Source organism: Lissotriton vulgaris, chromosome 7 (assembly GCF_964263255.1).
Source record: "Lissotriton vulgaris chromosome 7, aLisVul1.2, whole genome shotgun sequence".
Lineage (NCBI taxonomy): Eukaryota > Metazoa > Chordata > Amphibia > Caudata > Salamandridae > Lissotriton > Lissotriton vulgaris.
In genome coordinates this window covers 1151700408-1151725072 of record NC_141695.1, presented here as the reverse complement: position 1 = coordinate 1151725072, position 24665 = coordinate 1151700408, and the positions used below count along the sequence as shown (strand labels likewise).

At 46.1% G+C, this 24665-nt stretch overlaps 1 long non-coding RNA gene across 1 annotated transcript in view; it reads right to left on the bottom strand.

Moving 5' to 3' along the window:
- Window positions 1-811: 811 nt before the first annotated feature.
- Window positions 812-24665, bottom strand: part of LOC147703060 (uncharacterized) — a 60168-nt gene continuing 36314 nt past the window's right edge. The window contains exon 2 of the long non-coding RNA XR_015297559.1: window positions 812-6227. This is a non-coding gene — a long non-coding RNA (uncharacterized LOC147703060). The remainder of the gene's footprint in view (window positions 6228-24665) is intronic.

The window sequence follows — 24665 nt, the reverse complement described above, 5'->3', positions numbered from 1 at the left end:
AGTGAGGCTAAGTGAGGCTCTTTGACTGGTCACTGGCTTCCCTTCCCTTGTTATTCACCCAAATCTTCTTGCAAGTTTTTATCAGGGTGTAGATAACAATAAGGCAGCTGGAGAAGTAGCACTGGGGCCCACAGGGGTGAGCTTCAGATTTTCCAACAATCACGTTGGCATATAATGTTAAAATGCATTATTGACAAGCAAGGTGCAAGAGAGGGGCTAAAGAGGCAGAGAAAAGGGAGACACTCCAACCCTCTCTCCCCCCTCCCTCCTCCCCGAAAGATATGTCCCTGGTTTTAATGCTACTGAACCAGGCGCCTGGGATACAGTTTCCTTGCTTGCATTAGGGTCATGGCGCCCTTGCTATGCCACTGGTGTTCGTTTACTACTAGAGATGCCCAACATTGGATGTAGTGATTCTAGGGGTGCTGGTGACACAGAGTGCCTTAAAGGGTGACAGTATTGGACGAGGAGCTAAAAGCAGACCTGGACAATATGTTCATAGCAACCACCTAGTGCACAGAGTGCGTATTACAAGTCAGTCCCACTGCCCCCGTGGGGATTAGGGGGCACATTTTATTTCTGTCTGCAAAACAGTGTGCGTTTTCCATCAGGGCTGTGTGCCAAGATGAATTAATGGGTATCCCTTCGACCCCTCAAAGCAGGTCCATGGTCCTCAGCCTGCCGGGGTTCTTGGGGTGAAGTGAAGTTACCTGCGAGTATTGGCATCTCTGATCAAAGTAGGGAAGGGAAGGGTTGTGGTATATGGGGAAAGCGTGTATTATAAACCTTTTATTATAAATAATACAACAGATTTTTTTTTAAATAGTGATTTTATTATTAAAATACTTGCAATCGGAAACAGAAGTCAAAGAATTAGAATACAAAGTGAAAATCAGGCATGCAAACTTTTGAAAATCCGTGGAGTGCCAGTTTAGGGCTCGGATATCACGCCAACACCTACCTCGGTGGGATAATGCACCAGCAGCCACGACACGACCTTGGTGCAATCTAAAGGTCACTTGTTTAAGTCCTGTCAGAGCAGGCTCCGGCGCGTTTTATTTACACATGTATGAAAACAGTGCCTCAGATTTGGATAACATCAAAACCTATAATTTACATATCTACACAGAATCGGCAGGACTGAGGCAGAGAGCTCTTTAAGAAAACAAGTTATTTTTAGACAAGCTTTTCATATTTCAGTCGGTTTTCGTTATCCGCCCAGACAAGACTCCATCCCGCTTCTTTCAACCTCAATGTTCGAAGTGACGTCATCAAAACTCACAGTGGGCACGCGACACCATGAGAGACGATAGAAGCCCACACTCCAGGAGCCCTGGTGCAGATGAGACGACAAGAGAATTCAGAGGAAGAATCACCCAGCTGCCAAGCCATGGCCCCAAGAACAGTATTTCCAGGAATCCCCATCCCAGCACACAAGGGATTCCTGGGAAAACTGGACCTTGAGGACAAGGTCAAAGTTCAGGTCCTTCTTTTTAGCTTCACGTTTTGTTCAAATAAACACATGGCACAATCAACATCTTAAAGACTTTAAATGTATGCGCCCTCAATAGTATGTGCACTAAAAATGGATAAACCACCCACTACACCGTGTCATTGGAAAGGTCACGTGACACCCTACACACTGCTCTGCTCTGTCTGCTCGATTATGTTGTGAAATGTCATAAGAGAATCAAGACCCTCAGAAAAGTTCTGAGTACCCACAAACTTTCACTCTAAACTCCCATGGTTTAGCTTTCCCTTTTGCACCAAGCAAACTTCAACAGTTGGGGGCACGTTTATGAGTCCCTTGGACCGCGGGGCAACACTTTTTGTGACGCTCCAGTGGCACAAACTACAAAATCATATTTATACTTAGGCTTTGAATGGCCTCCTAGATATGGAGTAAGGCAAGACGGTGCAAATAGCTGTGCTGCCTTTCTCTGTGCTTGAGAGGCGTTCCATAAACGTTGCAGTGGGTGTTCCCACGCAACACCAATGGATTTTGAGGCTTCCCCCGATTTACAAGACCAAAACGTTATGTCTCCCGAGGTGAGGTGTAATGAGGAGAAATAACTTATTTTCTCCTTGTTTATTCTTCTTTCTATTCTGCAGCACACATGAGGGAAATGCCTCTCAGGATTGTTTTACAACACGGCCACTCTTGAACCATGATGCATGGGCGCCTGCATTGGCGCTAGGCTGCCAAAGCGGCGCCGGCGCAGGGGGAAAGGACTGGAATGCACCGTATTGGATAAATATGGTGCTTTCCTGCCCTTTCACTTTGACTAGCGCAGCTCAGCAGGATGACTTGCTGTGCTTCCCCCTACGTCAAACCCCCAAAATGAGTCCTTTATTTTCTGAATTTTTGAATAGACATAAGCCCTGCATCCGAGCGAGTCTTGGCTCTGGGGTAGAAATTGCTTGAGAAGAGAAGAGTCAAAGGGCATATATTTTTTCTGTACTTCAAATCAAAAGAACTTTATTGTTCTGGGGAGCGGTGAACAATGGCAAAATAATCTCTCACACTACCGTGCAACAACAGAACTTGTCCCTTAACACCTTCTGAGCTTCGAAAGTTCAGCGCCCAGTGCTGAACGTTCGAATAACGAATGCTGACCCTTCGGCCAACGGTCGTGCGCAGCACTGGCAAGGTAGTGCTCGTGACGACTGTTGGCCGACGGCAGCACTTAAAGGGTTAAGAAAACACCTTACCTTAACTGAGTTCTCGTCCCTTTTGTTTACGCTTTTATTGCAAACCTCTGAGTTCAGATATGTCCTTTATGTCATTGGCCATTTGCTGGCTGCCCTCTGTTCCTGCTCATATACTTGTCTATTTAACTTTATAGCTTCCTGCCCCCTGTATTTGCTGATAGTGCCCCCAAGCGATCTCATTCAACTCTGGATGCACTCATCAGTCTGTCTTGCTTTCAAGGCTCTGCAGCTAAATAATCCATTGACTTTATGTATAGTGACGCTATGTGCCGCACTCGCAAACTTAGGCTAATGACCTCATCTTGACGTGCAATAGCCATTGCTCCATAAGTATTGCACTCCTTCGGCTTACCATTGACATTTTAACCCTTTAAGTAATATGCATTTCTGTGCTTAATAGATCTGGCTGACATCACAGCTGTATGCTTTATATATTACGACCAGTGCTTTAAAACATACATAGAGTGGCCTCTGGCTTTGCCAAGAGGAGCATTTCCCTCTCACCTAATGCTATAAGCTGTTTGGTGGATCATACCGCTTCCTTTGGAGAGCATTGCTTTGAAATGTACAAGGTACTATTTTACATCTTAAAAGTACAGTGAATCGTGACACATTAAATTCTTTATCACATGGGGAATCATCTACAGAAAGCAAGCATGTTTTTACACTTTGAGGCTGTTTTTTTTTTTTTAATTGTGTGGCCTCAAAATGCTTGCTTTATTTCTAACGTAGTATAATAATGTCTTTGTAACTGAATGCTGCCCCAGTTATCACATTACTTTTGTTTTTCCTTGAAGTTCACCAGCTCTCCAATTCTTTTTGTTTGTCACAGCTCCTATTCGTTGGGGCAGTCAATGGCACGACTGAGGAATTCTGTCTGTCATGATGTTATGTTTTATTTTCCTGATCTGGGGTTTTTGACTTGCCTCGTTTTCACACCAGCCTCTTCTATTTGATATTGTTGATTTTCCACCATTTTACTCTCTCCCCTTCCCAAATGTTTTCAAAGGTGCAACAAAGGCCAAGATAACTGGATTATATACCCATTAAGTTCGGGCATAACTGCCTGTAGTATAACTCGGACAAATGTTCTTTATATATACTACAAATGCTTTTTGCGTGTTACCACAGTAATACATGGCTGACTTTGTGTTCAAATCTGCCTTTTTGCGTCAGTAACTTTAAGACAAAGATGCAAGCAGTGGTACAAAGTAAAGGCAGTGTTAGTTATACGTAACTTTTTTGAGCCATTGGCAGATATTTTATAAGCATTCTCATTACTTGGTGGTGTTTTTTTAGAAGAAGTTTAAAACTGAAGTAATGTAATTCCAAATGTTTTCAATGTTATGGAGAGTAAATAGGATTTAAAAAATAACGTTTTTTGACCTGAGATCAAGACCGCCCCACCCCTTTTTAGTATAAACCAATTAAGTGACATTATGCCCTATGAGGGATGCCCCACAAAGTTTTAGGAGGCTCTCCCAAGGGGTGAAATTCAAAGGCACTGGGTCATAGCTGCAGGGCCTTGTGTTATGCCCTGGCCATCGTGCTGTAAGGCACTGTAAGTGTGATGAAACGTAGCTCGCCATGTGTTTTAACCTGTAGTCCATGTTGAGCAGCTAGGTTACAGGATTCCCAAACCAGTTGCAGTGAGAAAGCACAACCTTTGACAACTGTTCCAGTACTGGTATGACTTGTTCATTCACCAAGTAAGATACTCCAGTCAGGTTTTCAGAATATCCACATTTGCTATGCACTTGAAAGATGCGCACCAATTTCAGAGTACTTTTTGTACATTTTTGTAACCCTGAAATTTCAACTGGATTTTCATATTTGGTGAATAAAGGAGCCATGGTTTAATTTTGGTGTTTTTATTGGAGGATTGCAACCATATTGCATTCATAGAAACAATAATGTCTTCCTACTTTGACCTCTCCTTTCTTAAACGGCTAAAATACGAATAGCCCCCCCCCCCCCCCCCCCCCCGCCCTCCCCAATCCATTTAAAGCAAGGGCCGGGGGCAGTGTGCCTGGCTGGGGTGAGAAGCATTTTTCATTTAAGTGTCAGCCTTCAAAGACCCTTTCTTTATTCGATGATCAATTTCAGCTCATATCTTTTTGTCTTCACTGTGACTACAGTTAGTAGATCTACTTCCACAAATGTGTGCCCTCTTTTTTTTCTTATGTACAGGTTGATAATGGACAGATACTGTCAGGCACGGGGTACCTGCACTTGTTTATTTGAAAGGGAGAGTGCCTGCACTTCTCAGCAGGAGCAGGAGCGACTGTCTGCACTTCTCAGCAACAAAAAAGTCAATTGAATCAGTAAGTACCTGCACTTTTTACTGATTAGGAGAAGAAAGCACGTGTTGTACTATATTATATTTGCATTTATAGAACACTTACATATAAAACAGTGCTGTCCACTTTGTAAAGCTGCTTAATCAAAAGTAAGGTTACATAAAACAGAACTCAAACGGTTAACAAAATGCATCTCTGAAACCACCCTATTTTTTTCGCATTTTTGTAGCAGCTACCCAAATATAGCACACCTTCTGCTAATTGGCTCCTTCGAGGCGCTCCGTCGTTCTCTTCCGTGACGCAGACATCCCTCCTCTCCCGAGCTACAGTGCTTCATCTCAGACTCACAGCTGACCAGAGATGCAGCACTGCACCCCGGGCCTGGAGGCGCTTCCGGGTCCGCCTGTCTGTCCGTAAAGCAGTGCTCCCCAGCACAAAGGACACGCTCTGCGTCTCACAGCGCCTCGAGGCGCGCCGTGAGCTGTCTTCACCGTGACGACATACATTTTCTAAAATGAGCACAGACCCACCTCTCAAGCAGCACATCCTGGGTGAGTGAAGGGTGACCCCTGCAATCAATGCACGACCGTGGTGAACATGGAGAACACTGCAGTGTGTGAAACAACATAACATAAATAAACATATGGAAATATAATAGATGTCTGTCTGTATGATGCAGCCGACCAGGACCAGCGTGGGACAAAACCCGTGTGTGTCTGACGGCCTTTATCGTTCTGTCTGCTCCGTTTGTCTGTCAACTGCATGTTTACCTGTTAATGTGACGCTCACTCCATCTGTTTCCTAACTATCTAACTTTTTGTATCTGGTTTTTATGTGGCGAAGGTCCTATCTCCCTGACTGCAAGGCTGTTTTACACAGCAGCTTTCTGTCAATCTGCGACCTGTCTCTCAAGCTGTCTACCTGTCTACGGATATGTTGCATGGATGTTTGTCAGTCAGTACGTCAGTGTCCCTGTCTTCCTGTATGTCTGCACGTCCATCTATCTGTCTGTTGGCGCCTCCCACACATGCCGAGCAGGTGAGCTCAGAGCTGCCTGTCATCCATCCGGGGTTGTGTCAGTTTCCGCCAGGATCTGAGGGCTTCACGTCGAGTCTGCTTCCTGTTCTCCCGTTTCCTCAACGCTTGAAAACTCGTTTGGTTTTGGTTTTCTTTCTGGCAGGTTCTCTGGTCCACCCGTCACTACAAGCCAGCTCCCTGTTGGGTCAAAAAAAAAAAACACATACAAGTTTAAATGTATCAAAATTCACTGGCAGTGAGATGCTTGGAACACTTTGTACTGTGTTTATGTCTGCTTATGATATCATCACATATTAAATACAGACTGTAATCTACAATTCCATGCGATTTATTTAATGGCCCAAAGAGGTGAAGTTGAGCTAAGAAATGATGCACTAAAATAATACAGGTAGAGGAAGTGACATCAGACACACTTTCTACCTTGATTACAGCACATACAATGACACCAAGTGATCTTTCCGGCCACAAGAAGTGACATTGCCTGACTCTGAGCTCTGATTCCATCACGCTAAGTGACATCATGGTAGTAGGTCAAACAAATGATACCTGAATACCGACATCATAACATTACTTTAAAATCACATTTAAGGTGATAGTAATCCCATAACAATGATTGCAACTTCCTAATATTTTACTAAAATTGTCCCTTCATATGGCATGTGAATCAATGTCCACAGATACAATGGCAGGGCACATTTTTATTGGAAGATAAATGTGATAAAGCAGCTGGCACAACCCCCTGACGATATTTTTATGTTGTTTATATTTCTTCTACTTGAATAATACACACACTTACATTTTACTATCACACGAGTGTACAATTTATAAATATGCACAATATCTTCCTAACATTTGTAATCTATGACAAAAATAACATTCACACTTATTCCTTTAAATAATAGGTTTTGACCGCCTATAATACATATATTAATGCATCATATAATGTAAAACTCACAGGGCCCTATTTATGAGCCTGTCTGCCTCGTATAACCCAAGGCGGTTGTATGTATATTTTTATTCGGCTAAAAGCAGGAGGAAAATGACAACAAAGTCGGTGGATACTTGTGGCAGGGGACTTGGTAGATGTTTTCCCTGCTTCTGACCAAAGAAACTCATAATATTGGTACCGCAGGCCGTGATGTGCTTTTATAATAGGACGTACATAGGCACTTAAAGTCTAAGGGCCTTATTTATGAAGGACTTGCGCCGCCGGCGCATCACTTTTAACATGGGAAAAAGTGACGCACCGGCGGCGCAAGTCCTTCATAAATAAGGCCCTAAGTGCCAATGGTGTGTGTGGAAGCTCATATGACCATGTGATCCAAGCTGAGGTGTGCATGCGATAAGCTAACCCTTCCTCAGCATCCATCATCCTTGACCCTGTTCACCCACAGACATAATTTCAGTCATAAACCTCATACCCGAAACTACCCTTTATTAACAGTAGTTTTAAGTGCATGGCAGGAATTGTGGCACCAAGTAGAGCAGTAGATTTATAATGCTACTGTTCACTTCCTGCACTGTAAAGGACAGAAGAAAGAAAAGGAAAAAGGAAAGCAATGTGGAGCCTGTGTTTGCCAGCCCCGAACGACACCAATTATTTCGACTCCTCATGTTTTCATGTAACAGACTTGTATGTTATTCCAGCTTTTTGTGATTCGAGAAGGATAGGTTTGCTTCTCAGGGTGATATCAGTCTATTATCCATTCTTTGATTTTGAACATTGGAATATTTATCTTTATTTGTCAATAATTGCTTGCATATTTTTTCTGAGCGGTGGACTTGTGGCTTTATCTTTCATTTAGGGGTCATAGGGTGCACGTTTAGGGGGGTAACGGCCTGGGGCTAGTGCATCTAGGGTTGAGGATTGCTGGGAGTGCCTTCTAGGCAAGTGCTTAAGGGAGGTGTGGGTACTTAAGAACACTTTTGGATGCAGATTATTTTCGATATTTTTGGACCCTTCCCTGTGGCATAAGACTTCCAATGCTCATGATGTCAGAAATAATTGCAAAACTTCCATCTACTGTTCAGCATGGCTGAATATCACTGAAAAAGGCGCTATGATGCGCCAGCGCGATGCATGTCATAGCACTTTGTTGTGTTAGGAGGGTCAGGACATCAATCTTAACATAGGGGCAAAGAGACTTGGTGTCGGCTCAACATCCTGTGATTCTAAGCTTTAAGTAACTTTCAGCCATGCTGAACAGCAGATGTGCTGCTAGACAACATGGCTAAGAGACATTCACATTGATAAGGTCCAAAGCTCGGGCATTGCTGATACCTATTGGCTTTGCAAATGCTTGTTTTGAGCCAGGGTCTTGACAACCAGAGTCCCCGCTTTTGTCGGAAGCTGTGTGATCTTAGTCAAACAGCTGTTTCTCTCTGCACCTGAGCTAATCCCCTGTTATGGCTTTACTATCATCCAGCCCCTTGGCCGCGCTTCCAAGTTCCTCCTAACACAAATAAAAGTAGGCAAAAGACAACAGTCGAGAAGCGTGTTCCGCTCACTTCCTGGTGCAAGCCCTTAGATCCGGAGCCGACCAGATGCGCGCAAATATCTGTCCGATGTTTCCGATCCGGTTTAAATATTTACGTTTTTGATAGTGATGCATGTGTCAAACTTTTCTTTCTGAGAAAAAAAAGGGATGAATGCGTTTCATCCTAAGAAAGAGGCCGAAAACGAGCCTCAGCCTGTTAGGAAATCGACAGCTGCTAGATTGCTTAATTTGTACAAAATTAACGTAATTGCGTGGCACCCAAGGTTTTTCTTAGCAGCCTTCTGCCAAACTGCTCAAAGGCGGTTGTCTGCTACAGAAGTAGGTAAGCGGTATAGTGCTCCATATATGACTGGCAAGTGTTATATGTATATATGTTTCAAGACAATGCAGTAACAGTGCTTAATTTGACAAACAATAAGTGCCACGGCCCTTTTCGGGAGGCTGATGCAGCTTGCACCACCTGCCAATGTAAATGTAAATTGATACTTGTATAGCGCACTACTCACCCGCAAGGGTCTCAAGGCGCTTGTACGAATACCGCTGTGGAACCCATCCTGGCTTTCCCTGTGAGGCGTCCACTCCTGGGCACTCCCAAGGTGGAGGCCAGGCATCCTTAGCGTTGTGAGGGCAGTTGTGGAGATTAAGCAAGCTATTGCCCAGAGTTGCAGAGTGGGACTCCATGATTGGAATAGGCACCGAGGCGAAAATTGTCAGGTCCGAGGAATTTTTTAGCCCAAGACCCACCGAGGCGGGGAATTGAACCCTGGTCCCTGGCCAGAGCTCTGCATCAGGGTCTGCCGCTCTAACCATTGAGCCACACTGCTCTACACGGTCTCCCCGCAACTACTAACCTTCACACTGCTACAACTGAGGCAATTCAGACTGTTAGGCCCCAAAAGCCCAAATAATGGTATGGGCAACATGCATTAGCTCTTCTCAGTTATTAAACAACCGTTGCCCTACTCATCTCCAAATTACACAAAGAGGCTGCCAGCTTTCACAAGTGCTGGTGTTGACAGTGAAGTGCTGGTGCGGAGCACCGGAAACCACTAGCTCAAAATAAGCACTGCAGTACCAAGGCTGTCTAGTCTTGTTTCCACCTCATGCCTCTATCGTCATACCTCCCTCATCTCCCCCCTCTTGCGTGTTATTTTATTTCCCTGCTTTCTCCTGTTGTCACTGATTTCCTATTATCTCGTTCTCCTTGTTTCTCCCTTCTCTTCCTTTCTCTCTCATGCTCTGAGCCAAGGTCTGATGATGAAACATAAGTCCCGGTCCCCACAAAAGAGCACACTGCCCATCACCTGCACCCACCGGCACACATGGGGGGCGCTCTAGGCCTGAGGACCAGGTAGAGAATTCTTGAAATGCTGAAAGGAGTGTGGGGCTGGGGCTGAGCCGGTCCTGACAGTGGAGATGGACTGAACGGGGAGTTTGCCGGGGTAGATGGAGATTCCCTCACACGTCAGATCTTCGGGCCCCTCAGAGGCCCAGGCGCGCGACTCCATTCCCCTGGAGGAGCCCTGGAATGCCAGGACTGCCAGGCACGAAGTTCCCTGGGCTGGGAAAGACGGATTTCTCCATCTGGCGTCCCAGAAGTGTTTCCTGCCGAAAGTGTGCTTCGTGCCTGAGCGTGTACATTTCCTGTTGTCTTTAATTGTAAACCACTACCAGCCCCTAAGCTTGAGGGGATGGGGGCGAGGAGCTCGAGACGGGAGACCAAGGCCCACCTGGGAGTCGCGCTCCCTGGACAGCCTCCGACGGAGACTGATCGGCAGAGGGATCGAAAGCGTTCATTGCTCATTCACCAAGAAATATTTGTGTTTGGGGCGGTAACAGGGGTTTATTCTTTACCCAGGCGAATAGCGCTCATTTTAACAAGTGCAGAACGATGAAAAGCTGAGTAGACCCACCAACACTGAAGAGAAGGTATTAGTGCACCAAGACACCAAAGCCATTGCATGTGACACATCCGGGTAGATGACGTCACCATTGCCACGAACGCACAGCAGGGACGGGCGCTCGCCGGGTATAGGCTCTGGGACCCCAACATTCAGGTGACAATGAGTCGTATTAATCAAAGCGAAGCTGGGACAGGCACTGCAGCTAAACCTAGAGTAGAGACATCCGAGAGAACAGGCACCGAAACCATTACGATAGGAGTGACACCCATAGAAACAGGCACTGCGGCAATGCTATCGGAGTGACACCCATAGAGAACAGGCACTGCACCAATGCTATGGGAGTGAAACCCATAAAGAACAGGCACTGCACCAATGCTATGGGAGGGACAGCCTAGAGAACAGGTACTGCACCAATGCTATGGGAGGGACAGCCTAGAGAACAGGTACTGCACCAATGCTATGGGAGGGACAGCCTAGAGAACAGGCACTGCACCAATGCTATGGGAGTGACACCCATAGAGAACAGGCACTGCACCAATCCTATCGGAGTGACTGACACCCATAGAGAACAGGCACTGCACCAATGCTATGGGAGGGACAGCCTAGAGAACAGGCACTGCACCAATGCTATGGGAGTGACACACATAGAGAACAGGCACTGCACCAGTGCTATGGGAGGGACAGCCTAGAGAACAGGCACTGCACCAGTGCTATGGGAGGGACAGCCTAGAGAACAGGCACTGCACCAATGCTATGGGAGGGACAGCATAGAGAACAGGCACTGAAACCAATGCTATCGGAGTGACACCCATAGAGAACAGGCACTGCACCAGTGCTATGGGAGGGACAGCCTAGAGAACAGGCACTGCGCCAATGCTATGGTAGTGACAGCCTAGAGAACAGGCACTGCACCGATGCTATGGTAGTGACAGCCATAGAGAACAGGCACTGCACCAATGCTATGGGAGGGACAGCCTAGACAACAGGCCCTGCAACAAATGCTGCAAAGGAGACACTCAAGAGAACGGGCACTGCAGCCAGTGCTACATGACAGATACACATATATAGGATTTGCAGCTAGTACAGGTGCGATACCCAGTTGAGAACAGGCACTGTAGCCAGGTCTACGGGGGAGGTTCCTGAAAGAAGAGGCACCCTAGAGAACAGGCACTACAGCCAGTGCTACAGAGGAGGCACCTAAGTGAACAGCAGTGAAGCCGATGCTTGAGAGGGGCGCCGTGGAGAACGGACAGGCGCAACACTCAGGGGAACAGGCACTGCACCCAGTCCTTCGGAGGCATCAGAAAGAGAGACGCCGTCCTTGGAAGTCATTGCTTCAGGACGTGCAAAGACACCATTCATTCAGGTCTGTGTGCTAAATTCCTCTCCTCGCTTACACTCTACCAGAGGCCCTGCACCACTGCCACACCTTTCCTCTAACAACACAGGAAAGCCGTGTTAACCAACTTTCCGTAATGGATACTCACCTGTATCTGGCCATATTCGTGTGTAACACATCAGGGGCCAGATGTACGACGTTTTAAGCAGTCGCAAGCGGGAAATCGTGCCGTTTGGGACCAGTAAAAAGAGTTGTAGCATGTGTCAGATTTCCCAACAGTACTAAATAAAACATTTATTAGAGGGAGTAACACCCCAAACACCCCCCCTGAAGCTACGCCCCTGGGGACTTTCCTTCCTAGTAGCGAGTTGCAGGGGATGTAAGATTGTTTTGCGACCACAATCGCATTTAGCACCAATTTCAAATTGCTGGTAAGCCAGTCGCAAGCGGGGAGGGGTCCCAAGGGGACTCCTTCCCCTTTGTGATTGGCAACAAAAATGTTTTTTAAGAACAGGCTTCAAACATGAAACTGAAACATTTATTTTTATTTTTGAAATGCATTCCGTTTTCCTTTAAGGAAAATGGGCTGAATGTAAGAAAAAAACTGCTTCATTGAAAAAGCAGGCACAGATATGGTGGTCTGCTGACCCCAGGAGGCCACCATCCCTGTGAGTGTAGGCCATCCCCAATGGGGAGCAAAATGCGACCTGCCTCATGTTAATTAATAAGGCAGGTCCTTTACGACAAATTTGCGAATCGCAAGCAGAGTCTCAGACACTGTTGTCCATCAGTGTTAGCGACTCGCAATTTACGAGTCACAAAAAATGCAAATTATGAGTCGCAAACAATGAGAGCCGTATATCTGGCCCATAGTATACACATCTTTACCATTTCTATACGCCATCTCCTTTTACACTGAGGGATGCTGCAAAGACACACAATGTCTATATTTTTTGTTGTTGAGTTTTATATAGCGAGAACTAGACCCTCAAGGTATCAGAGCTCTTTACATGAGCACCAGTTATGTTACAGACGGACACAATAATTTTTGTGAGGCACGGGGAGATTAAGTGATTTGCCAATAATCACAGAATGTTGAGCATCCCTGCTGAGACTCGAACCCAGTTCCGAGGTCGGCCGCCCTAGACGTTAGGGCACATTCGGGGAACTTGCTTTCCAGCGCAATACATTTTTCGGCAAATAGTGATGCAAATTTTGCTTTGTACTACTTGACGTCAAGGGGGCGTTCCATAGGTGGTAATTGGGCATTAAAGAGCAACTGGAATGATTAGACTGGGCTTTGCATAAAACATAACACCTCCTTGAAGCAGGCGCAAACTTGGAGATTTTTTTTATTTCCTTCAACATTTCACACATTGCATAGCCCCTGCACTGTACATCACAACCCTAATGTGTGAAATGTTTTAAAGTTTGTCAAGGCATAGTGTTTTGTACTAGAGAGGCATTATGGTGCAAAGGTGTGTCATAACTTTAGGGCAAAGGGGAATATGTCTGACCTTCCGTCCTTTAGTGCCAGAATAAGGGATCATCTCCAAACAGCAGTGTAAGATCAACTTTACTAGATCAACACAACACATTCTCCAGGCATGCTGATGTATCAACACATAGAGCTTTCCCTCTTGGGGTGAGGGTCACCCCTAAAATCAGTAACGGATAAACCTAAACAGTATTTGGTACACAAGACTCCTGGTACCAGTTGAAACATACACTAGTGTTACCTACCAGCTGTGGCTCGTGCAGGTAAGAGTGGTGGGGCAGTGGGGCCGGTGGGGCCCGCTTGGCGGGGATTTCAACAGACAATGACGAGGGAAAATGAATTATTTATTTAATTTTCCCTCGTCTTCATCCATCGAAATCTCCCCCCACCCCTCACCAGGCCCCACCTCTTACCTGCTCGTGCCGCGGCTGTTACCTACCCACTTGCTGCTCATCCCTTTACTAGACTAAGCAATCTTTCCAGCACCACAAAGAAGTAAACCTGGTGTGTACTTTGCACAAACAACAAATGCACCTCTGGGCAAGCACACCATCCAAGCACGCTTGCCAACCTACAGAAGAGCTCATCGCTTGAAGGCAAAGTGAGGGGTCTCGCTCTCCCACACAACAAGAAGGCACACCTAGGCCGTACTTTACAGGGATTGAACTAACTAAGAGCAACCGGATTGTGAAGGTTACTTCATCAGTGTGCTTGACAAATCAACACCCCGCTTTTTGCTGGCTAGAGTGGGGTTAGCTCCGTGCCACTTAGATGCACCTTTGAATATCACGTGTGAATTTGCTTTTAAAACTGCAAGCAAGTTATGCTATTTGTCATTTTTATCCCGGCCCAATGATCTGCCTATACAATTTCTGCTTGTTAAGCATAGTTTAGGGCTATATGCAAAGAATTTCGTTTTTTATTAAGCATGCAACATATTGATCTTGAGAGGATGTGGCACCTTCAATTGATTACTATTATAATATTTGACGGCCCGTTTTTTATGGGTTTTGTTGTCGCGTGATAGGGCGGTATTCTCAGCGCCAGAACAATCTTAGGAGCACCTGTCGTGCTCTTTGAATATTTGACTGATTGATTCCTTAAATCAAATGTTTCAAAGTGTTTATATGGACATAGGCTTTTTTATTTTTGCAGTTATATGTAGCGTGAACTCGACCCAAGCGCATTGGAGCGCTTTACCAGTTACATTTCAAATTGTTTTTTATTGTTCATTATTTAGGCAGAAGGAGTTTAAGTGGTTTACCCAGACACGTAGGATGTTGAGCCGAGGCTGGACTCTAACTTTGTTCCCTGTTCCAAAAGTCAACAGTAATTTCTCTAACGCCACATCCTCTCTCCTTGTGATCCTGTGTGTATCTAAAACTGCTTTATTAATATAAAAGAAATAAACTGCACTTGGAATACATAACTTCTATATCCAATACCTAAGATGGACTTCAGGCACACCGGATCTCTTATATACAGCTCCCCCTTCCTCAGGGCTAGCAGAGCACCCCAGACAGCAGACAAGTGTTAACCCAATGTGTACTGAGTACTCGGGGGATGTGTCAAAAGCATTAACAGGCAAACCCGTCACTACAACTGCAGCCAGTGCTGTGTGAGAGGAACCTGAAAAGAACGGGACCAATGTGACAGGATGGACACCCAGCGGACGCTACAGCTACTAAAGCCAGAGACACACCCGGGGAGGGGGTGGAGGGGTGGGGGGGATTGGGGGGGGGGGGTGGCAGGCTGCAGTAAGTGGCACAGGGAGACAGGTAGGTAAAGAGACACGTATTCTGAGAGGCAGACACCCTTCCTGAGAGGATAGGCTTTGCAGTCAGTGGGACAGGGGAGGTAGCTATATAAGTAAAGAGACAGGAATCCTGAGGGATAGACACCCTTCCTGAGAGGACATGCTCTGCAGTCAGCGTGACCAGGAGACAGCCAAAGAGGTAAAGAGACGGACAGATACCCTGAGAGATAGACTGATGAAACCCAGAGAGGACAGGCTCTGCTTTCAGTGGGTCAGTGGAGATACATGAAAACTGATAGGCGGATACTCCTTTACTGTCCAAAATAGAGAGTGGAAATCGCCGTACTTTGTCTAACTCTCCAGATGTTGGGCGGGCGGAACAACATTCATCACTCAAAGCTCTTTGAATTTGTGGCCAGCCTTAGTGGCATTTAATGGACCCATCACATTTTTCAAAAAGAGCGTGGACAGTAGGGAAGATAAATACATTGCCACAAAAAAACTAACAAAAAATGTGCCACATGAGTTAAAACCACAAATGACAAGATAAACCGCTGCAAAATACGTGGCATTCTTTCGTACAACATGCAAAGGTGGCCATTCGCAAATCTTTAGTATTTTATATGTACATGCATAAAGGCGTGTGTGTGTGTGTTTGATCACAAGCATGAGTATGTATGTACATATACATGTTTATTTATGTATGCACAAGTGAACATGTATTATATCCGTGTGTGTGTAGATGTACCTGTTTGTACGGTAGTTGTATAGCGCAAATGTAGTTAGAAAACAGGGAAACACAGGGCCTAGGCGTACAATTCACAAATCATTGTGGGCAGTAAATACTATCATGTGGAGATGCAGTGTTCTCCGAAGAGAGTGGCAGTAGTTCTTTTTTTTCTGCATATACTACACGATATTATTTCAAATGCAGAAAGATTTCAAAAGCAGTCAGTTGTAAGATGAAGGGCATCATGGAAAACTTCTCCTAATCACAGACAGCCTCACCGGGAGGCCTTTCGGACCCCTATATGTTCCGATGTTTATTCTCCAGCAGGGCACAAGTCCTAAAAAAATAGAAGTGGGGGGACGCTGACGTCACGACAGGAACTGGCGTCACGAAAGGTGGCTTTCACCATCAGACTCATTGCGTCCCCTCGCTCACCCCTTAGATGCGTTTGCATCAGAGAAGCCAGCGCGTGAGCAGCGTTCTGAATCAGCTCCGATCTCGCCCCAGGGAGGCCAAAGAGTGAATGTGTGGCTCCATTTGCTCCAGTGATCGAGCTCCCAGTAAAATAAGTGGGGGGACGCCGTCCACCCGCGTGGTATCCCAACTCGAGCCCTGTTCTCCATTCTTCTAATTCCGCTTTCTATTGGCTGATGCTCTGCGCGTCCACAGCGCTCGTGACCTAAGCAGTGTCTCTCGACCAGCCACGCCCTTCCATATACATTTACACCAAGATGCGTGGAGCGAGGGCCTTTGTAATCACAGAAGTATGTTTACTTGCATGAAAATTAAAATCTTAAAATATGTGCAGTTTCTTGAATACATGGCAATAATAACGTTGGACTCAGTTTCTCATTTCATGAAAGTAAATTTTACTTGAATTCGAGCAAGATAATTGATAGAGAAGGAGAATGACAGGAAGATAGGTTGAAAGGGGCCCCATATAGATAGGTAAGAAGTGACATGTAGAGGTAGGGGGTCCTATGAAGAGGAAGGGCGTAATATGTAGCTCTTGAAATGTGCCTGTTGTATCCCCTATTACCCGTTATCCATTGTCTTTGTATTTTTCCTCTTGGACCTTCACACTTTGCAATGAGGAGTTGACTCGCAGTATCACTTTTCCCATCAAAAATGTCTCTTTTCAGCTCTTCGGTGTTTATAGTTGTAACATGGAGAAGAGAGGGCGCAGGAAGTGAGGTAGAACAATGGTACACCTCCTCAGCTTACATTCCCCTTTCATTAATCTTAGCAGGAGGCCCGCCACTGTCTTCTAAATATGGCGCGGCCTTCTTCAACAGCAACCACGGCCTTTTATGGTCATAAGCCTGGTCTCCGGGCCCTGTCCCCAGTCTGGGAGCTGGCACTGGACCATGGGCCGGAGGGATGGATTTGTGGATTTCTGTGGGATATATTACAATACCAGCGAAATGAGGAGCAGCTTTTGGCCTTTTGTTACTGTGAACCCCCAAGTGCTCATCCGATCTGACGGAGAGAGACCTAGACTGGGCAGAGCAGCCGAACTAGGCAGGCTGAGACAAAACCAGACAACTTCAAGACCAATGACCGGTCTTGAAGTTGCCCAACATAAAGAGCACAGGCCCGAATACAAATTTGCAGACAACTCTGCTGATAGGAAAAAAAGCCTGGGAAACCGGCCCCTGGACATGTTTTCCTTTTTACGCCATTATGAAGACGTATCTGCACCGCCCAGATCTGGCTGGTGCTTTCTGGGACAGAGAAGTAACTTTAGCCCGCTTATCCCTGGACGTCTTCACCAGGCCATGTGATTGACATTGTTGATCTTTTGCCATAGATTGGTGTAATGCATGAGTGGAACAGAAGTAACTAAAAAATTCAGGGCCTTATTTACTAGAAAGTAATGCAGAGCAGTGCTGCAAGCCATTTGGCTGCGCCGTGATGCATTACTTTCAGAGCACAGGGATGCGACATATTTACAAAAATATGACAGATCTCTCTACTCTCGTCTGCGCTGGCGCACAGTTGGCTGGCATGCGCCAATGCAGGCATCCTTGCACCATGGTGCAAGGGTGCACCGGCGGTGCAAGGGGCTTGTAAATATGCCCTTCAGTGTGCAACCATCTTCGTACGTCCCACACACTCACTCAAGCATATACTCCGATAACACCTGGAAAAAGCATAGTTGTAGCTCATACAGAAAGATGTGCACTAACAGCACAAGCAGATGAACACAACTGACAGGCAGGGTGGGGGATGAAATGACCCACTTCCACACTGTGATACACTGTGCAGAGCAGTGCGTAATTTGTAAAAAGAAATAAGTGCTGGGCTCTCATCAGGAGGCCTCTGCAGCTTGCCCCATACATTGCCCCTGCCATGCTGCCAATTATAGTAACAACACAAATACTAACCATCACACACCTGCAAGTTTGACAATTCAGACTAATTCAGGCCCCCAAATTTATATGAATGGCTTGGGCAGCAAGTGATAGTCCTTTTTAATGTATATTGAATTAATAATTAACTGTTGTTGTGGTCATCTATAAATTTGCCAGACAGCACCACCTTGTGACAGACTGTCACAAGCGCTGTGTTGATAATTAAGTGCCGGTGCTGAGCACCGGAAACCACTGGCTCAAATGAAGCACTGGTGCAGAGATTACTCTAAGAGCACCTCACCTTCCCCCGCATTTGGGCATCAGGCGGTAATGTTTCACCCATGCCCTTTGAATCGTAACTGCATGGAAAACCCAACAACCAATAAAACATCACCCCTCCCCCCTATTTTAGGCTAGGTATGGCCACAGACAGCCCCATGGATGACCCTTTATGAGCATACCCTAAGGGACCAAGTGAATGACGAATCTCTCTTATATCAAAAGTACATTACATAACACATGTACCTAGGGGGAAAAACTGTCCAGTGTCCAATTTATATCGATATTCTGTAGAGTGCGCAGCAGCGCTGGGAGCACGCAGCACTGGATATGACGCAACGTTGCTTCCTGTAGAAGGAGGTTCGTGAGCAGATGGGGGTCCTGTCCAGAACAGTCTCCCAGAACAATTCTTAAGAGTGGTATTGAGCACTCAGCCTAGTAGAATTTTTAAACATTTTTGGGCCGCTTTCCAGGAGAGGAGTAGTGTTAAAGAAAGACTATTATCCATAGTTATGTCATCTGCTTTCCATTTATACTGAGTTTTACAGATAAATACAGAGAGAAACCCATCTATATTCCTGTCTGTCTCTCACTACTTTTAGTCATAGGTGACAGGTGAGTAGCTGTGCAGATTGAAAGGTAAAATATAAAAAACTCGGAAAAACGTTTTCCCAATGAAGTTTAATTAATTGCAGGCGTACAGCTTTCTGAGCAGTTTTACAATGAACATGCTTTCTGGTGATTGCATTGTACGGTAAACGGCAAAACTCCACAAATTATTAAAATGTGAATAAATGTTCATAAGATAAAGAAATGTGGAAATATACCCATGGTTGCTTTGTTTTTACACAAAATACATATGCCTGAATATAGATAAAATGAGCAAAAATATAGACGGATAAATACAAGCGGAAATGTCAAAAAAGTAAATACCATAAAACAGGAAGCCCTTTTCATATTTAAAATTTGATCTGCTCCCTGGTAGAATAAGATATTATTCGTAAGAAATAGGAGAGTTTCCAATTGTCCAAACACGAAAGGGGAATGGGTCAAAGGAAAATGAGATACAGCTTTTGAGATATGTATACTGTTGCTTACCATGGGGTACATGAATGTTGTGTGTCACAAGTCTAGAAGGAAAAATAAATAGGGCTGGAGATGTTTGTCCACAAACGCATGTCTGTGGCTGTTTTTTTTGCGCTGGCACCAACACTATTTGTTTAATCCTGGATATGTAGAATAAGATCTCTAGGGACGGCCCCTCCATTTGAGCGGAGGAGGGTCACTCCGCCAACTAAATTGCTCCCAAATGCCCCAGAGCTGAAAAATAAAATGGTGATAAACTTAATTTATTACCCTTTTATTTTTCATCATCCCGTCCCCAACAGAGTATTAGCAGTGACAGCAGCAGGGAGGAGTGGTGGGCTGGCTGAACACTTAGGTTTAAAGTGCGCATGTCTCTTTGGCCAGAGGTCTTGCGACGGCAAGCCAGACATGCACACTTTAAAACTCTCAACCCAGCTGTCTAGACAGCTGAGTTGAGAACAAGTACAGGCCTCCAGGGCCCTTGGAGCACCAAGAGAGGCTCTCCCTCCAATGCTGGCACTTTTCTCATGCTGATTACAGCATGCAAGAAGCACCAGGATTGGTTAAGGGAGTTTGTTGGGGCCCGCACTGAATCCCAGACTGGAGCGGTGAGGAGGACGCAGCATGTAATGCAAGTTAATTTGAAAATTATTTTATTTGTGCCTTACATGTAGCGCGCATTGCGCCCCCATTTGCGCCCCCCCTCCATAGATGACTGCCGCCACTGAAGCTCTCTTTCCCATGTGTTGACCTTATAGGAAGGTCCAGGTATAAAGACCACTGACATCACGTCTAGTTTGCATCCACAAAGTGGTGCTGGCTTCCACTCCATCTTACAGCGGAGAGGTGGGCGCCCGGTCCCCTTCTGCTTACGTTCCTCGTTCTCAGGCCCATACCCTGTTCCCCTCCCTCACACACCACTGCCACAGGAAGAGAAGAGCGTGTGAGCCCGGCCTCTGACTTGGGCCCTGCTGTTCTGTTTACAGGCAACATTCCGGACTCGAGGACAGTGTTCTCCCAGAGAAGTCCCACGGGACCCGGAAGTCGTCCCCACGCCACTAGCGGCCTCCCCACTTCCTCCCAGGCGGTGGGGGTGTATCTGCTTGGAAACTGTGGGAATGCGCAGCGGAGTTTTAGGGCAAAGCATTAGGAAAGAGCACATGAGGATGAGGTCAGATTGATATTACAAGAGGTGAAAGCAGCGATCGCATCTGGATGAGATGTTCCTCGACGTAGAACTTCGCAGCACACTGATCTTTCTCTTGGGGTCAGAGTGCTGTTTTTTGTGAAAACGAGGGCCTGAGTCCCCCTTCAACTTTCCTAATACTGCATTCCCACACAGCCCCACCCAGACCAGATCATCTTCAGGTCCTAGTGGTTATGGGTAGGACCGGACTGGCCATAGTGGGCACTGGGCATTTCCCCAGTGGGCCGGAGAGGAGTGAGCCGGTTTTGTGTCGGTAAGGGCTGGTTTTATCACCGGGGGCCGGATTTGCAGCAGTGCTGCAATATCGGCCCCCTAGTAACAAAAGCGGGAGCAGTGCTTCTTGCTGGCACCCCCGCTCCCACGGCCTGTCGAGCAGCAATCTGCCAGGGCTGGTTGCCACAGAGTTTGTACAAGTTAGTGGAAGTAAAAGCAAGGGGACCATCCTCAGACTACCCAAAATATATGTCACGTCTTTGTTGTAGTGTCAGTCTTGTTGCACAGCGCACTCTACGATCTCATACTAGCAATGGGAGTTGGTGCCTGCGATTCTGATGTCAGGAATACCCTTGCTGCTCGGTCATAAAGAGCACCGCCTACTCTGCAATGACGTCCAATGCTGATGTTGATTCGTGATGTCACCAAGGGGTGTTTCTTTGTGATGCCTGGACATTATGCTGCTGTGCGATGTCATCAAAATCCATTGCTCCTTTTTGTGTCCTCAAGGGAAGGGGATGTGCAACGTGATCATAATATTTATCTGCTGTGTGATGTCATCAGGAGAGGTTACCACTAAATGTTCTTACCAAAAGCTGTTACTACATTGATGTGAGGATTTGTCCCTGAATTTGTGACCTTAGTAATGCCTAGTGTTCCTCAGCATTACTCTTTAACAGATTTTTTTTCCTCTACGATGTCACTAAGAGCTGCAGAGAGCTATTATTTGTTTCTAGTTTCATCAGGACCCATTGCTGCTCTGTGATGTTATAATCTGTTGACGCTCTTTGACGTCATATAGGTCTGCAGCTCCTCTGTGAGGTCATCAACAGCTGCCAGCGCTCTGTTAACAGGTAACGAGCTGCTATGATCTGTGGTCCATTACATCTCTCTGATGTTAAGGATTGTCATACTTCTGCAATATTATTAGGGCTTCCAGGTCTAGGGAATTCATTTTTTAAAATATTTCCTCCTGTATTTATCCATATTCATTTCTTGGCCGTCTCGTTGGTATTTATCCATATGTATTTCATGTTATGGGAATAAATGGAGTCATAAAATGGTATATTTCCGCAATTATTTAACTGATGACAATGAATTCATACTTTGATGCCTGTTGCATTTTAGAAAATTAAACCGCCAAATAGAGCAAAACACTTCTCAGTCAGGCAATTAATACCATTATTCTACGCACACACACAAACACACACACACATATATATATATATATTACCCAAACTTGCAACAATACTTCTCTGCTTGCGCGCAGAATGACAAGCGCAGACCTTTTTAGTGTGCCAGCATTATTTTATTTCAGCATGTAGTCACGACGCGTTTCGGCCGTCCGACCGTACACACATATATACACATTGCCTCTATTTAACCCTATCAGTGCTGCCATCGGCCGCTGAACGTTCGGAGCACTACCTGGCTGGTGCTGCAAATGTTCAACGGCCGACACAGCCCCGCCCACTCTATAGAACGCCCGCACTGCGCCAAAATAACCACAGCAGTAAACGGGTTAAGGAAATGTTATCTTGTTTTTTAATGCCTCATGCTGTCTATATGCTCCGCTGTAGGCCTGTAATTCATGAAAGACGGCAGGGAGAGTCATGAGGTTCCGTGACAATTGTAAGTGGTGCATTTGACTCACACGAATATGGTCGAGTCTGGTATCTATGAACCGCAAATGACGAGTTTAGTAAGTGTGCGCAGTTTCGCTGTGCTAACTTAAACCGTTCGTCTGTTACGTGGGTATTCCTATCTGTACCCACGGGTTCCATCTTAGATACGGCATCCATTTTGTCTCTTGCCCTCAAGTAGCCAGCGAACGGACGCTGTCCGCTTCGCGACCCTGGGATTCCCAAGATATTTGCGGAAGACACATGTTCTTTGTGAGTGTCTTTATGACGAGGGGGATGTTACTGTAAGGCAGATGGCGCCGCTCAAGGCTCATCTTGCCGCACGGACTTATTGTCTCAGCCGTGCATCTCATTAGGCACGTCTCTTTGATGCCTGTATCTCGTGTTTCTCGATACCTCCCCTTTTGCACCCTTTCCGATCTCCTCACTGTCTCCGTCTTCCTCTGCACCTGTCTTTGTTCCTACTTCAATCTGTTTTACTACCGATTGGAATGCACTAATGTTGGGAAGATGGGTTTTTACAGTTGGGAACCGCCAAATGTTTCCGCAATTATGATCCGGACCTTATGTGTTTCAAAGTGACCAAAGCGACCCCTCTGGGGGATGATGGTGGGAACCGGGTTGTAAACTTTTGTGTACCATGTTGTCTTATGGGTAAAAACTGTATAAAAGGAGCGATCTACAGAACCAATTTGAAGCAGTCTCCCCAAGTTGCACGTGTGTTGCTTGTCGTGACTTCTGTGTTCCCTGCAGTAAATAAACCTTGAATCTTTGACGCCGAAGGAAGTGTCCCGTGTCTCTGTGATTCGTACGCCGGAGCAGGTTACCCACGAAGGTTTCAGGTGTTGTGCCCTGGCACCGCTGGGTCCTACAGAACCCAGTCCTTCAGTTGGCGCCCAACGTGGGGCTGCATCAGTGGTACCGGTCCAAGCCCGACGATCGTGAGGAACTTCGTGTGAAATCTCCGAGGGAAGGTGCACTCCGCTTCATCGATCCTGTTGTCGAAATAAGTGGCCCGAAGACTTTTCCCGCGAAGATTCCCGCCTCCGGACGGCTGCGACGGACTGCTGCCCTGACTGAAGACCTGTTTTGGCGGCTGGCGTAGACCTTGGTATAGCGAGACGACAGACGGGCCTTCCTGGTGACGCCATCGATCTTTGAGTTAAGTATTTGTGGGTCGCTCCCAGAGTTCTTGGTTGTGGTTACTTAGTGGTTGCATGGTTCCATTGCATTTGTGGTTCTTGGTACTTTGTTGTGTTGTTTGACGACTGCAGCCGCCAAAAACCGAGGGTTTTGTTCTTTGCTGGGACTTGGTAAATCCCGTAACCCTTGAAGTTTGTGAAACTCGGCTAGCGTGCAAGATGCCTGGTCGTAGTACTTTGTTTAGTTGTTTCAGACCTTGTGGTGTGGATTCCCGACTGGAGGATTCGTGTCCGATACCTCCGGTTGGAACTCCTACTTATGACCTGTATAGCAAACATGGGCTAGGCCCGATTACCTTTAACGATTATTGGATTAAATATACAAAGAAGGACGGCGACCTTCGTTGGCCACCTCACGGTAGCTTCGAGGCGCCGATCTTAGATAATCTAGAGATTAAGTTGTTCGAACGAAAATCAAGGCCGGCCATGTTTGATGCCTTTCGGTTGTGGCGCAAAGAAGCCCGACAGAAAGAGATCAGACAGAATAAACGTAGTCAGCGAGATAATGTTGCTACCATAGTGAAGAAAGCTGAGCAGTTCCAGCGTGATAAGGAGGATAAGGAAGTGTTTGATAGATTACAGCGTATGACTGTAGATAAATGTTATCCCGCTCTGCCTACGGAGTCGGAAAAGAAGGAAGAGCCAGTTGAGGATCCTTTAATGTCTTATCTTATGAAGTCGCCACCTCCCTACGTACAGGGTACCGCAGCTTCTGTGGTTCCCGCCGTACCTATTCTTCCGCCTATTCTTCCTGTGCCTGTTCCTCAGCCTGTTCCTCAACCTGCACCTGCTCTTCCGACTGTTCCTGTTTCTTTGCCCGTTTCTATCCCTACTGCTCCTCCGCTTCCACATACTCCTGCTCCCGCTACTGCTCCTGTTTTGTTAACTCCTGCTGTTGCTACGGTC